Raw genomic sequence first — 12,050 nt, 5'->3', positions numbered from 1 at the left:
TGTCCTATCCTCTATCCTATCCTCTATCCTATCCTCTATCCTATCCTATCCTCTATCCTCTATCCTATCCTCTATCCTCTATCCTATCCTCTATCCTCTATCCTATCCTCTATCCCATCCTATCCTCTATCGTATCCTATCCTCTATCCTATCGTATCCTCTATCCTATCCTCTATCCTATCCTCTATCCTATCCTCTATCCTATCCTCTATCCTATCCTCTATCCTATCCTATCCTCTATCCTATCCTATCCTCTGTCCTATCCTATCCTCTATCCTATCCTATCCTCTATCCTATAATATCCTCTATCCTGTACTACCCTCTATCCTATAATACCACCTATCCTATCCAATCCTCTATGCTATCCTCTATCCTCTATGCTATCCTCTATCCTATCCTCTATCCTCTATCCTATCCTCTATCCTCTATCCTATCCTCTATCCTCTATCCTATCCTCTATCCCATCCTATCCTCTATCGTATCCTATCCTCTATCCTATCGTATCCTCTATCCTATCCTCTATCGTATCCTCTATCCTATCCTCTATCCTATCCTCTATCCTATCCTATCCTCTATCCTATCCTATCCTCTGTCCTATCCTATCCTCTATCCTATCCAATCACCTATCCTATCCTCTATCGTCTCCTATCCTCTATCCTATCGAATCCCCTATCCAATTCTCTATCCCATCCTATCCTATCCTCTATCGTATCCTATCCTCTATCCTATCCAATCCTATACCCTATCCTATCCGCTATCCTATCCTACCCTCTATCCTATAATACCCCCTATCCTATCCAATCCTCTATCCTATCCTATATCCCATCCTATCCTCTATCCTATCCTATCCTCTATCCTATCCTATCCTCTATCCTATCCTATCCTCTATCCTATCCTATCCTCTATCCTATCCTATCCTCTATCCTATCCTATCCTCTATCCTATCCTATCCTCTACCCATCCTATCCTCTATCCTATTCTATCCTCTATCCTATCCTATCCTCTATCCTATCCTATCCTCTATCCTATCCTATCCTCTATCGTCTCCAGTCCTCTATCCTATCCAATCACCTATCCTATCCTCTATCCTATCCAATCACCTATCCTATCCTCTATCCTATCCTCTATCCTCTATCCGATCCTCTATCCCATCCTATCCTCTATCCTATCCTATCCTCTATCCTATCCTATCCTCTATCCTCTATCCGATCCTCTATCCCATCCTATCCTCTATCCTGTCCTATCCTCTATCCTATCCTATCCTCTATCCTATTCTACAGTCTATCCTATCCTAACCTCTATCCTATCCTATCCTCTGTCCTATCCTACCCTCTATCCTATCCTATCCTCTATCCTATACTATCCACAATCCTATCCTATCCTCTATCGCCTGCTCTATCCCCTCCTTTCCTCAATCCTATCCTATCCTCTATTCTATCCTATCCTATCCTATCCTCTATCCTATAATATCCTCTATCCTATACAATCCTCTATCCTATCCTATCCTATCCTCTATCGTATCCTATCCTCTATCCTATCCAATCCTATATCCTATCCTATCCGCTATCCTATCCTACAATCTATCCTCTAATACCCCGTATCCTATCCAATCCTCTATCCTATCCTCAATCCTATCCTCTATCCTCTATCCTATCCTCTATCCCATCCTATCCTCTATCCTATCCTATCCTCTATCCTATAATATCCTCTATCCTATACAATCCTCTATCCGATCCAATCCTCTATTCTATCCTCTATCCTATCCTCTAAGCTATCCTGTCCTCTATCTTATCCTATCCTCTATCCTATCCAATCCTATATCCTATCCTATCCGCTATCCTATCCTACCCTCCATCCTATTATACCCCCTATCCTATCCTATCCTCTATCGTATCCTATCCTCTATCCTATCCTATCCTCTGTCCTATCCTATCCTCTATCCTATCCTTTCCTCTATCCTATAATATCCTCTATCCTATCCTACCCTCTATCCTATAATACCCCCTATCCTATCCAATCCTCTATCCTCTATCCTATCCTCTATCCTCTATCCTATCCTCTATCCCATCCTATTATCTATCGTATCCTATCCTCTATCCTATCCTATCCTCTATCCTATCCTATCCTCCATCCTATCCTATCCTCTATCCTATCCTATCCTCTATCCTATCCTATCCTCTGTCCTATCCTACCCTCTATCCTATCCTATCCTCTATCTTATACTATCCACAATCCTATCCTATCCTCTATCGCCTGCTCTATCCCCTCCTTTCCTCAATCCTATCCTATCCTCTATTCTATCCTCTATCCTCTATCCTATCCTCTATCCTCTATCCTATCCTCTATCCCATCCTATCCTCTATCGTATCGTATCCTCTATCCTATCGTATCCTCTATCCTATCCTCTATCGTATCCTCTATCCTATCCTCTATCCTATCCTCTATCCTATCCTATCCTCTATCCCATCCTATCCTCTATCCTATCCTATCCTCTGTCCTATCCTATCCTCTATCCTATCCAATCACCTATCCTATCCTCTATCGTCTTCTATCCTCTATCCTATCGAATCCCCTATCCAATTCTCTATCCCATCCTATCCTATCCTCTATCGTATCCTATCCTCTATCCTATCCAATCCTATACCCTATCCTATCCGCTATCCTATCCTACCCTCTATCCTATAATACCCCCTATCCTATCCAATCCTCTATCCTATCCTATATCCCATCCTATCCTCTATCCTATCCTATCCTCTATCCTATCCTATCCTCTATCCTATCCTATCCTCTATCCTATCCTATCCTCTATCCTATCCTATCCTCTATCCTATCCTATCCTCTACCCATCCTATCCTCTATCCTATCCTATCCTCTATCCTATCCTATCCTCTATCCTATCCTATCCTCTATCCTATCCTATCCTCTATCGTCTCCAGTCCTCTATCCTATCCAATCACCTATCCTATCCTCTATCCTATCCAATCACCTATCCTATCCTCTATCCTATCCTCTATCCTCTATCCGATCCTCTATCCCATCCTATCCTCTATCCTATCCTATCCTCTATCCTATCCTATCCTCTATCCTCTATCCGATCCTCTATCCCATCCTATCCTCTATCCTGTCCTATCCTCTATCCTATCCTATCCTCTATCCTATTCTACAGTCTATCCTATCCTAACCTCTATCCTATCCTATCCTCTATCCTATCCTATCCTCTATCCTATCCTATCCTCTATCGTCTCCAGTCCTCTATCCTATCCAATCACCTATCCTATCCTCTATCCTATCCAATCACCTATCCTATCCTCTATCCTATCCTCTATCCTCTATCCGATCCTCTATCCCATCCTATCATCTATCCTGTCCTATCCTCTATCCTATCCTATCCTCTATCCTCTATCCGTTCCTCTATCCCATCCTAACCTCTATCCTGTCCTATCCTCTATCCTATCCTATCCTCTATCCTATTCTACAGTCTATCCTATCCTAACCTCAATCCTATCCTATACTCCATCCTATCCTATCCTCTGTCATATCCTATCCTCTATCCTATAATATCCACTATCCTATACAATCCTCTATCCGATCCAATCCTCTATCCTATCCTATCCTATCCTATCCTCTATCGTATCCTATCCTCTATCCTATCCAATCCTATATCCTATCCTATCCGCTATCCTATCCTACCCTCTATCCTATCCTATCCTCTGTCCTATCCTGTCCTCTATCCCATCCTATCCTCCATCGTATCCTATCCTATCCGCTATCCTATCCTACATCCTGTAATACTCCCTATCCTATCCTATCCTCTATCCTATCCTATCCTCTATCCTATCCTATCCTCTGTCCTATCCTACCCTCTATCCTATAATACCCCCTATCCTATCCAATCCTCTATCCTCTATCCTATCCTCTATCCTGTATCCTATCCTCTATCCCATCCTATTCTCTATCGTATCCTATCCTCTATCCTATCCTTTCCTCTGTCCTATCCTACCCTGTATCCTATCCTATCCTCTATCCTATACTATCCACAATCCTATCCTATCCTCTATCGCCTGCTCTATCCGCTCCTTTCCTCAATCCTGTCCTATCCTCTATTCTATCCTATCCTATCCTATCCTCTATCGTATCCTATCCTCTATCCTATCCAATCCTATATCCTATCCTATCCGCTATCCTATCCTACCCTCTATCCTATAATACCCCCTATCCTATCCGATCCTCTATCCTATCCTCTATCCTATCCTATCCTCTATCCTATTCTACACTCTATCCTATCCAATCCTTTATCCTATCCTATCCCATCCTCTATCGTCTCCTGTTCTCTATCATATCCAATCCACTATCCTATACTCTATCCTATCCTACCCTCTATCCTATAATACCCCCTATCCTATCCAATCCTCTATCCTATCCTCTATCCTATCCTGTATCCTCTATCCTATCCCCTATCCCATCCTATCCTCTATCCTATCCTATCCTCTATCCTATCCCATCCTCTATCCTATCCTCTATCCTATCCTCTATCCTATCCTATCCTCTATCCTATCCTATCCTCTATCCTATCCTATCCTCTATCCTATCCTATCTTCTGTCTTATCCTATCCTATATCTAATCCTATCCTCTATCCTATCCTATCCTCTATCGAATAATACCCCCTATCCTATCCAATCCTCTATCCTATCCTCTATCCTATCTCTATCCTCTATCCTATCCTATATCCCATCCTATCCTCTATCCTATCCTATCCTCTATCCTATCCTATCCTCTATCCTATCCTATCCTCTATCCTATCCTATCCTCTATCCTATCCTATCCTCTATCCTATCCTATCCTCTATCCCATCCTATCCTCTATCCTATCCTATCCTCTATCCTATCCTATCCTCTATCCTATCCTATCCTCTATCCCATCCTATCCTCTATCCTGTCCTATCCTCTATCCTATCCTATCCTCTATCCTCTATCCGATCCTCTATCCCATCCTATCCTCTATCCTGTCCTATCCTCTATCCTATCCTATCCTCTATCCTATTCTACAGTCTATCCTATCCTAACCTCAATCCTATCCTATACTCCATCCTATCCTATCCTCTATCCTATCCTATCCTCTATCCTATCCTATCCTCTATCCCATCCTATCCTCTATCCTAACCTATCCTCTATCCTATAATATCCTCTATCCTATACAATCCTCTATCCGATCCAATCCTCTATTCCATCCTCTATCCTATCCTCTATGCTATCGTGTCCTCTAACGTATCCTATCCTCTATCCTATCAAATCCTATATCCTATCCTATCAGCTATCCTATACTACCCTCTATCCTGTAATACTCCCTATCCTATCCTATCCTCTATCCTATCCTATCCTCTGTCCTCTCCAATCCCCTATCATATCCTCTATCCAATCCAATCCTATATCCTATCCTCTATTCTATCCTATCCTCTATCCTATACAATCCTCTATCCGATACAATCCTCTATCCTATCCTATCCTATCCTCTATCGTATCCTATCCTCTATCCTATCCAATCCTATATCCTATCCTATCCGCTATCCTATCCTACCCTCTATCCTCTAATACCCCCTATCCTATCCAATCCTCTATCCTATCCTCAATCCTATCCTCTATCCTCTATCATATCCTCTATCCCATCCTATCCTCTATCCTAACCTATCCTCTATCCTATAATATCCCCTATCCTATACTATCATCTATCGTATCATATCCTCTATCCTATCCTATCCTCTATCCTATCCTTTCCTCCATCCTATCCTATCCTCCATCCTATCCTATCCTCTATCCTATCCTATCCTCTGTCCTATCCTACCCTCCATCCTATCCTATCCTCTATCCTATACTATCCACAATCCTATCCTATCCTCTATCGCCTGCTCTATCCTCTCCTATCCTCAATCCTATCCTATCCTCTATCCTATCCTATCCTCTATACTATCCTATCCTCTGTCCTATCCTATCCTCTATCCTACCCTATCCTCTATCGTCTCCAGTCCTCTATCCTATCCAACCACCTATCCTATCCTCTATCGTCTCCTATCCTCAATCCTATGCAATCCCCTACCCTATTCTCTATCCTATCCGATCCTATTCTCTATACTATCATATCGTCTGTCCTATCCTATCCTCTATCCTATCCTATCCTCTATCCTATCCTATCCTCTATCCTATCCTATCCTCTGCCCTCTCCAATCCCTTATCATATCCTCTATCCAATCCAATCCTATATCCTATCCTCTATTCTATCCTATCCTCTATCCGATCCAATCCAATATCCTATCCTATCCGCTATCTTATCCTACCCTCTATCCTATAGTACCCCCTATCCTATCCTACCCTCTATCCTATAATACCCCCTATCGTATCCAATCCTCTATAATATCCTCTATCCTATCCTCTATCCTCTATCCTATCCTCTATCGCATCCTATCCTCTATCCCATCCTATCCTCTATCCTATCCAATCCTATATCCTATCCTATCCGCTATCCTATCCTACCCTCTATCCTATAATACGCCCTATCCTATCCAATCCTCTATCCTATCCTCAATCCTATCCTCTATCCTCTATCCTATCCTCTATCCTATCCTATCCTCTATCCTATTCTACACTCTATCCTATAATATCCTTTATCCTATCCTATCCCATCCTGTATCGTCTCCAGTTCTCTATCATAACCAATCCACTATCCTATACTCTATCCTATCCTATCCTCTATCATATCCTATCCTCTATCCTCTATCCTATCCTCTATCCTATCCTATCCTCTATCCTATCCTATCCTCTATCCTATCCTTTCCTCCATCCTATCCTATCCTCTATCCTATCCTATCCTCTATCCTATCCTATCCTCTGTCCTATCCTACCCTCTATCCTATCCTATCCTCTATCCTATACTATCCACAATCCTATCCCATCCTACTCGCCTGCTGTATCCTCTCCTATCCTCAATCCCATCCTATCCACTATTCTATCCTATCCTCTATCCTATCCTATCCTCTGTCCTCTCCAATCCCCTATCATATCCTCTATCCAATCCAATCCTATATCCTATTCTCTATTTTATCCTATCCTCTATCCTATAATATCCTCTATCCTATACAATCCTCTATCCGATCCAATCCTGTATCCTATCCTCCATCCTATCCTCTATGCTATCCTGTCCTCTATCGTATCCTATCATCTATCCTATCCAATCCTATATCCTATCCTATCCTCTATCCTATCCTATTCTCTATCCTATCCTATCCTCTATCCTATCCTATCCTCTATCCTATCCTATCCTCCATCCTATCCAATCCCCTATCCTATCCTCTATCGTATCCTATTCTATATCCTATACTCTATCCTATCCTATCCTCTATCGTATCCTATCCTCTATCCTATCCTATGCTATATCCTGTCCTATCCGCTATCCTATCCTATCCTCTATCCTATCCTATACTCTATCCTCTATCCTATCCTATCCTCTATCCTATCCTATCCTCTATCCTATCCTATCCTCTATCCTATCCTATCCTCTATCCTATCCTATCCTCTATCCTATCCAATCCTCTATTCCATCCTCTATCCTATCCTCTATGCTATCGTGTCCTCTATCGTATCCTATCCTCTATCCTATCAAATCCTATATCCTATCCTATCAGCTATCCTATACTACCCTCTATCCTGTAATACTCCCTATCCTATCCTATCCTCTATCCTATCCTATCCTCTGTCCTCTCCAATCCCCTATCATATCCTCTATCCAATCCAATCCTATATCCTATCCTCTATTCTATCCTATCCTCTATCCTATACAATCCTCTATCCGATACAATCCTCTATCCTATCCTATCCTATCCTCTATCCTATCCTATCCTCTATCCTATCCTATCCTCTATCCTATCCTATCGTCTATCCTATCCTCTATCCAATCCTATCCTCTATCCTATCCTATCCTCCATTCTATCCTATCCTCAATCCTATCCTTTCCAGTATCCTATCCAATCCTGTATCCTATCCTGTCCTCTATCCTATCCTATCCTCTATCCTATCGTATCCTCTATCCTATCCTATCGTCTATCCTATCCTCTATCCTATCCAATCCTCTAACCTATCCTATCCTCTATCCTATCGTATCCTCTATCCCATAATAACCTCTATCCTATCCTATCCTCTATCCAATCCTCTATCCTATCCTATCCTCTATCCTATCCTATCCTCTATCCTATCCTATCCTCTATCCTATCCTATCTTCTATCCTATCCTATCCTCTATCCTATCAAATCCCCTATCCTATCCTCTGTCCTATCCTATCCTCTATCCTATCCTATCATCTATCCTCTATCCTATCCTATCTTCTATCCTATCCTATCCTCTATCTTATCAAATCCCCTATCCTATCCTCTATCCTATCCTATCATCTATCCTCTATCCTATCCAATCCTCTATCCTATCCTATCCTCTATCCTATCAAATCCCCTATCCTATCCTCTGTCCTATCCTATTCTCTATCCTATCCTATCCTCTATCCTATCTTATCGTCTATCCTATCCTCTATGCTATCCAATCCTCTATCCTATCCTATCCTCTATCCTATCCTATCCTCTATCCTATAATATCCTCTATCCTATCCTATCCTCTATCCTATCCTATCCTCTATCCTATCCTATCCTCTATCCTATCCTATCCTCTATCCTATCCTATCGTCTATCCTATCCTCTATCCTATCCTATCCTCTATCCTATCCTATCCTCCATCCTATCCTATCCTCAATCCTATCCTTTCCTGTATCCTATCCAATCCTGTATCCTATCCTGTCCTCTATCCTATCCTATCCTCTATCCTATCGTATCCTCTATCCTATCTTATCGTCTATCCTATCCTCTATCCTATCCAATCCTCTATCCTATCCTATCCTCTATCCTATCCTATCCTCTATCCTATAATATCCTCTATCCTATCCTATCCTCTATCCAATCCTCTATCCTATCCTATCCTCTATCCTATCCTATCCTCTATCCTATCCTATCCTCTATCCTATCCTATCTTCTATCCTATCCTATCCTCTATCCTATCAAATCCCCTATCCTATCCTCTGTCCTATCCTATCCTCTATCCTATCCTATCCTCTATCCTATCCTATCCTCTATCCTCTATCCTATCCTATCCTCTATCCTATCCTATCCTCTATACTATCCTATCGTCTATCCTATCCTCTATCCTATCCTATACTCTATCCTATCCTATCCTCCATCCTATCCTATCCTCAATCCTATCCTTTCCTGAATCCTATACAATCCTGTATCCTATCCTGTCCTCTATTCTATCCTACCCTCTATCCTATCCTATCCTCTACCCTATCCTATCCTCTATCCTATCCTATGCTCTATCCTATCCTATCGTTCTATCCTATCCTCTATCCTATCCTATCAAATCCCCTATCCTATCCTCTGTCCTATCCTATCCTCTATCCTTTCCTATCCTCTATCCTATCCTATCCTCTTTCCTATCCTATCTTCTATCCTATCCTATCCTCTATCCTATCCTATCCTCCATCCTATCCTATCCTCAATCCTATCCTTTCCTGTATCCTATCCAATCCTGTATCCTATCCTGTCCTCTATCCTATCCTATCCTCTATCCTCTATCCTATCCAATCCTCTATCCTATCCTATCCTCTATCCTATCCCATCCTCTATCCTATCCTATCCTCTATCCTATCCTATCTTCTATCCTATCCTATCCTCTATCCTATCAAATCCCCTATCCTATCATCTATCCTATCCCATCATCTATCCTCTATCCTATCCAATCCTCTATCCTATCCTATCCTCTATCCTATCAAATCCCCTATCCTATCCTCTGTCCTATCCTATCCTCTATCCTATCCTATGCTCTATCCTATCCTACTCTCTATCCTATCCTCTATCATATCCTATCCTCTATCCTATCCTATCCTGTATCCTATCCTATCATCTATCCGACCATATCCTCTATACTATCCTATTCTCTATCCTATCCTATTCTCTATCCTATCCTATTCTCTATCCTATCCTATTCTCTATCCTATTCTCTATCCTATCCTATTCTCTATCCTATCCTCTATCCTATCCAATCCTATATCCTATATCCTCTATCCTCTATCCTATCCTATTCTCTATCATATCCTATCCTCTATCCTATCCTATCCTCTATCCTATCCTATCCTCTATCCTATCCTATCCTCTATCCTATCCTATCCTCTATCCTATCCTATCCTCTATCCTATCCTATCATCTATCCTATCCTATCGTCTATCCTATCCTCTATCCTATCCTATCCTCTATCCTATCCTATCCTCCATCCTATCCTATCCTCAATCCTATCCTTTCCAGTATCCTATCCTATCCTGTATCCTATCCTGTCCTCTATCCTATCCTATCCTCTATCCTATCGTATCCTCTGTCCTATCCTATCGTCTATTCTATCCTCTATCCTATCCAATCCTCTAACCTATCCTATCCTCTATCCTATCGTATCCTCTATCCTATAATAACCTCTATCCTATCCTATCCTCTATCCAATCCTCTATCCTATCCTATCCTCTATCCTATCCTATCCTCTATCCTATCCTATCCTCTATCCTATCCTATCTTCTATCCTATCCTATCCTCTATCCTATCAAATCCCCTATCCTATCCTCTGTCCTATCCTATCCTCTATCCTATCCTATCATCTATCCTCTATCCTATCCTATTTTCTATCCTATCCTATCCTCTATCCTATCAAATCCCCTATCCTATCCTCTATCCTATCCTATCATCTATCCTCTATCCTATCCAATCCTCTATCCTATCCTATCCTCTATCCTATCAAATCCCCTATCCTATCCTCTGTCCTATCCTATTCTCTATCCTATCCTATCCTCTATCCTATCCTATCCTCTATCCTATCCTAACGTCTATCCTATCCTCTATCTTATCCTATCCTCTATCCTATCCTATCCTCTATCCTATCATATCTTCTATCCTATCCTATCCACTATCCTATCAAAACCCCAACCCTATCCTCTGTCCTATCCTGTCCTCTATCCTATCCTATCCTCTATCCTATCCTATCCTCTATCCTATTCTATCCTCTATCCTCTATCCTATCCTATCCTCTATCCTATCCTATCCTCTATCCTATCCTATCCTCTATCCTATCCTATCCTCTATCCTATCCTATCCTCTATCCTATCCTATCCTCTATCCTATCCTCTATCCTATCCTATCCTCTATCCTATCCTATCCTCCATCCTATCCTATCCTCAATCCTATCCTTTCCAGTATCCTATCCAATCCTGTATTGTATCCTGTCCTCTATGCTATCCTATCCTCTATCCTATAATAACCTCTATCCTATCCTATCGTCTATTCTATCCTCTATCCTATCCAATCCTCTAACCTATCCTATCCTCTATCCTATCGTATCCTCTATCCTATCCTATCCTCTATCCTATCAAATCCCCTATCCTATCCTCTGTGCTATCCTATTCTCTATCCTATCCTATCCTCTACCCTATCCTATCCTCTATCCTATCCTATCGTCTATCCTATCCTCTATCTTATCCTATCCTCTATCCTATCCTATCCTCTATCCTATCATATCTTCTATCCTATCCTATCCACTATCCTATCAAAACCCCAACCCTATCCTCTGTCCTATCCTGTCCTCTATCCTATCCTATCCTCTATCCTATCCTATCCTCTATCCTATTCTATCCTCTATCCTCTATCCTATCCTATCCTCTATCCTATCCTATCCTCTATCCTATCCTATCCTCTATCCTATCCTATCGTCTATCCTATCCTCTATCCTATCCTATCCTCTATCCTATCCTATCCTCCATCCTATCCTATCCTCAATCCTATCCTTTCCTGTATCCTATCCAATCCTGTATCCTATCCTGTCCTCTATCCTATCCTATCCTCTATCCTATCGTATCCTCTATCCTATCCTATCGTCTATCCTATCCTCTATCCTATCCAATCCTCTATCCTATCCTATCCTCTATCCTA

This window comes from Halictus rubicundus, unplaced genomic scaffold, assembly GCF_050948215.1.
Source record: "Halictus rubicundus isolate RS-2024b unplaced genomic scaffold, iyHalRubi1_principal scaffold0262, whole genome shotgun sequence".
NCBI lineage: Eukaryota > Metazoa > Arthropoda > Insecta > Hymenoptera > Halictidae > Halictus > Halictus rubicundus.
Note: the sequence above shows the minus strand (reverse complement) of the source record.